We start from the raw sequence: 5243 nt of genomic DNA, 5'->3' as shown, positions 1-5243 counted from the left end.
TAATGGGTATAGATGGAGTGAATGCAAGCAGGCTTTCTCCACTAAGGCCAGGGGAGAGAGAGAAAAAAACAGAGAAAATGGGTTAAGGGTTAAAGGGGAAAAGGTTAAAGGGAACATTGGAGGGAGGCTTCTTCACACAGGGAGTGGTGGGAGTGTGGATTGAGCTTCCAGATTAAATGGTAAATGCAGGCTCACTTTTAACATTTAGGAAAAACGTACAGTTACATGGATGAGAGGTGTATGGAAGGATATGGTCTAGCTGCAGGGCAGTGGGAGCAGGCAGAAAAATGTTTCGGCACAGCCAAGAAGGGCCAAAAGGCCTAATTCTGTGCGGCACTGTTCTATGGTTCTATGGTTCCATGGATGTAAATCTCGCACATTTGTTCTACCCAACTGAGGAATGCAGCCGGCCTTTTTAACGGGTTAGGGGCTTCAACCACAATATCCCGGGCCTCAGAGGGAATCCAGGGTTTGAGTATGGGTACGTCTCCAATCATGATTTTTGGCGCCTGCTGTATCTGCGAGTCCGGCACTGGCTGAGGTTCCCTGCCACGACGCGCTCTCGAGCACGTACTTATTTTAGATTGAGTCGCCCCATCCCTTCCAACCCCTGTCTTAACGTTTAACTCCCGTCCCCCTACAGCTCCTGCCCCTGCTTCTCCTTCTCTTTCAGTTTGGGTGGGTTGGTGCTTCTTGGCCACCTTCATCCATTTTTCAAAACATCCCATCATGTACTCAAGATCCCAATTAGTGTCCCCATTCCCGTTAGTCACTACATTCCACCAAGTCTGAATTGGGGGATCTTAAATCTGCCCCCATAGAGCCAGTGTCCTTGAGACCACCCATAGAGAACACTGATAAAGGTTGAGCCTACGCGTTATCCCAAGTTCCTCTTACTATGGTGTTCACTGGCGACCATGGTGGCACCAGAGTTTTTCTTACCTACCGGCGGTTCTTTTTAACAGTCTTCATTCGTTTTTCCACCTTCTTTCTTGCTTTCAAGGTCCTTCCTTGCTTTCCCAGCCGTTCTGCAACATTGAGTAACTATACCGAGCGCTCGTATTATTTCACACGGAATCTTACCGAGAGCGCTCACCGGTGTGTTTCCTCTGCCTTTCCACGGGTCTTTGAGTTCAGTTATGGAATTGATCCGTAGCTACCTTGGTACCCATACGAGTACCCCTTGCCGTCCCTCTTTCTGCTAGAACGCAGGGCACCAGCCTCCCACTTTCAGCTAGGAGACAGAATTTCCTTCCCAACTTGGCACGATCCTTTCTGTCTTGCTTCTCCTTTTCCGCTTAGGGTTCCTTTTCTGGATCCTGCTCTTCTAGCCTCCTCCTTTCACCGAGGAGACTCGATAGAGGATCCCATCCTCGTTGCTAATCTGTTGCGGAAAAATCTCTGGCGCGGCAGACGGAACAAATCAGGGCGACTCAGAGAATTTTTTCAGACTAAAGAAGTTCATTATACGATATTACAGAGAGCCACTGCACCTGAGAACGGTGTTTAGGGGCTCTGCTTAGCTTGTAGACACGTTTCATTATATAGATACAGAATGTGTAACTAAAAGCACTTAAGAAGAACATTGCTTGACTTTGAACTTAGAACTAGAGTACAACATTTTGATTGCTTTCTACCCGGCGCTGCAACTTCTTTCTTGCTGATTTTAGCTGAATCTCAGGAACATTCACAACCCCAACATATCCAAAGAGTCTTAAATTCTTCCACAGTGTGCCTTTAAAATTTACTACTCTAACGAAAGGATTTCCCATTCGGGATCACTAAAGTATTATGATGATGATCATCATTATTATTATTGTTATCATCGTCTTTATCATCATCATCATCATCATCATTATAACAGGTACTCCCCGGGTTACGTACGTTTTCCGTTCCAAGCCCGTCTTTAAGTCGGATTTGTACGTAAGTCGGAACAATTACATCCGGTATTATTTAGCGTCAGTTAGTCAAACGTTTGTCTTAGTATATAGTATATATTTTACCTTTCTATGCATATAAAATACTTAAGAAAGGTATGTATACCAATAATAAAATCATTGCGTTGCTTAGTAATAATTGTAGCTTTCATTGGGGCAGGGCCTTTCACATGCTACATCATTCTCACTTTATCTGTTATCCTTTAAAATTGTTACGATCGTGGACCGACTCCAGCCTAACGTTTTTCCAATGGCCGATGGCGTTTCCGCTATTTCCAAAGGCTTTATTATTTCCACTTTATTTTCCATCGCGATCGCTTCCTGTCAATGGAACAGAAACACAGCAGGCTTCAATCACGCTGTATTAGGTGCAAAGACATGTTTTTTTGTTTGGTTTTTTTTTGGACATCAGTCGAGTTTTAAGTGTTCCGCTTGAATTAATTTACGAACGTACCACAACTTAATTAAAATGAAACATGCCAATAAATGTATGTTCAGCTGTCCTAAGCAAATGACAGGCTCTCCCCTATAGACATCAAGGGACCTGGATTGAGGGGGTGAATAGCTTTAAGGTGCTTGGCATAAACATCACCGAGGATGTCGGGTAGTCTGTACATACCGGCACTGCGCTTCTTTCACCACAGACGGTTGAAGAGATTTGGCGTGGGTACCCATATCCTAAGAACTTGCAACAGAGCCACATCTGAGAGCATCCTGACTGGCTGCATCACTGGCTCTTTTGGGAACTGTACTTCCCTCAATCGCAGGACCCTGCAGGGAGCACTGCGGACAGTCCATCACATCAAAAGATGTGTACTTCTCACTGTTCAGGACATTTATAGAGACAAGTGTGTATAAAGCGTCCGAAAGACCATTCGACACCCGAGTCACCACAATCACAAACTCTTCCAGGTTTTACCATCCGGGAAAATGTAGCGCAGCATAAAAGCTAGGACCAACGGGCTCCAGGACAGCTTCTTCCACGAGGACATGTGACTGCTGAATTCATGCAGGCACAACTGTATGTCAATGTTATATTGACTATAGAGTTGTACATATATTTATTATAAATTACTATAAATTTGCGCATTGTACATTTAGACTGAGACATAACGTAAGGATTTTTGCTCTATGTGTATGTGAAGGATGTATTTAATAAAGTTAGGACAATCTAATAAAGGATATTTAAATGTCCTTTTTATACCCATTTAAAATGAATGTTTCATCAGAATGTGGTGCTGCTCGCGAAAGAGAAAACAAAGAAAAGCAGAGAGATTGAATGCGAGAGAGAGAGAGAGAGAGAGAGAGAGAGAGAGAGAGAGAGAGAGAGAGAGAGAGAGAGAGAGAGGGGAGAGAGAGAGAGAGAGAGAGAGAGAGACAGAAAAGGTGGAACCTTGTAGAACGTGCAGGGGAATTTGAACAGAGAGTCTGTCTGGTGGGACTAGGAAGGAGTGGAATACAGGAGGAGGAAAAAGAAAGCGTTTTAACATTTTAAAGTAGGTTTGGAATTTTGCAGCACACGGTTATTCTATCTGATGTTTGTCTGAATGGGAATATTTGAGATGCGAGCTCCGTTGAAACCACAATGCATCCTCATGCGACAATACATGGCAATAGGTTCGAAGGCTAATTCTCCCGTGTACGTTGCAGTGTACGTTATCTACGAACCTCCTTAGGTCTAAATCCGTTTATGATCTCCCGTAAATTATATATAATTTCTATTAATTCTTCTTTCTTTAATTTACCTTTGCCAGGTTTGAAATACAATGCGCTACTGCTAGAAAAGCGAAAGTTCATTATATTTACACCTCCATGCCCATGACAGTAAACTTGAACACAAACTGAAAAGTTGAGTCTCAAGTTCATTTGAAGCACTGAAGCCCAAACAATGTTTCTGCCCAGGATTGAACTGGGGACCTTTCGCGTGTGAAGCGAAAGTGATAACCACTACACCACAGAAACCATGCAAAGCGCTCAATGCTTTGCGCTCTTGAGCAATGACCCGAGGCATCCCCTCCCCGCCCTGCTCTGAAATACAGCATTAAGCAAAAGATATTGCCCACCATCCCTTTCCGTTTTCAGTACCAAGTACTAAATAGTTCGGAATTTATTCCCTGTAATATGGGTATAGGTAGAATGTTACAAGGACGTGGCAGTGGAACGAACCCAAGTGCTGAACACGGGCGTGGAATGGGTGCCAAGTTAGTGTTTACCTGGTGTCTTGGTTTTAGTAGAGAATTCAGGAACGATGCTAGACTTAGAACTGATCGTCCTAAGATCCATGGGGTGAGGTTACTCAAACACGAGTCGCCCAACGAACTGGCACCTTCTAGCTGTGATCATACGGTTTTTATAATGCATTTGCTGATGGAAAACAGGTGTTTGTATTTAGTGGAAAATGGAAATGATTGAGAACTAATCGAGGTGATTGAGGCCCAATTCCTGAGGAAGATCGCCAGGTACCCGAAGGGACCATGAAATACAACACCCCCACCCCCACCGCCACCAACAGGAGCCTTCCTGCGATCCTCCAGGCCTGTCTGGATGGTTCCGATGAAAGTCCTGGATGAGGGAAGGATCTAGGATGAAAGAGCAAGGGACCCAGGAACACTCTTCAGGACCGTACACTTCCCAGTCCACCAGGTATTGGAGACCCCGGCCCCGACGGCACACGTCCAGTAGTCTTCGGACGGTGTACGCCTGATGATTGTCGATGAGACGGGCAGGTGTGGGAGTCTCAGCAGGGGAACACAAGAAGCTGACGGAAACTGGCTTGAACTGAGAAACATGACAAGTTGGGTGAATGCATTAGGCGGACCGCTGTGGGATTGATAATCCTTTCAAATTTGAATGGTCGCAGGAAGCGAGGGGCGAGTTACCTATATTCGTTTTTGAGCGGGATGTCTTTGGAGGAAAGCCACACCATCTGCCCAGGTTGGTACCTCCGGTGCCGGAGTCCAGTGTCGGTCGGCTCACTTCGTATTTCGATTTGTTGATCTGAATAGGGTTGTGCGTCTTTCCTCAGAAATCTTACGGCACAGATCAATATGGTCCAGAACCGACGGTACCGCAATCTCCCCTTCTTGCGCGGGGAACAGCGGGGGTTGCTACCCAATGGAGCACTCGAACGGATACCTCCCAATGGCAGAGCTCAACAGAGAGTTGTGGGCGTACTCAACCCACGGGAGGTGGTCGCTCCAGGTCGACGGTTTGTTTGCCGTTACACAACGTAACGTCGCCTCCAGGTCTTAGTTGACCCGTTACTTCTGCCCGTTCGACTGAGGGTGGAAGCCGGATGACAGGCTG

General features: G+C 45.6%; 1 non-coding gene across 1 annotated transcript; it reads right to left on the bottom strand.

Annotated features, from left to right (window-relative positions):
* Window positions 1-3826: 3826 nt before the first annotated feature.
* trnav-cac (transfer RNA valine (anticodon CAC)) lies at window positions 3827-3899 on the bottom strand. Its single transcript has one exon. It is a non-coding gene; the product is annotated as a tRNA-Val (tRNA).
* Window positions 3900-5243: the final 1344 nt, after the last annotated feature.

The sequence above is a fragment of the Hypanus sabinus genome, unplaced genomic scaffold, assembly GCF_030144855.1.
Source record: "Hypanus sabinus isolate sHypSab1 unplaced genomic scaffold, sHypSab1.hap1 scaffold_1839, whole genome shotgun sequence".
Taxonomy (NCBI): domain Eukaryota; kingdom Metazoa; phylum Chordata; class Chondrichthyes; order Myliobatiformes; family Dasyatidae; genus Hypanus; species Hypanus sabinus.
Note: the sequence above shows the minus strand (reverse complement) of the source record. Positions and strands in the feature narration are given on the sequence as shown.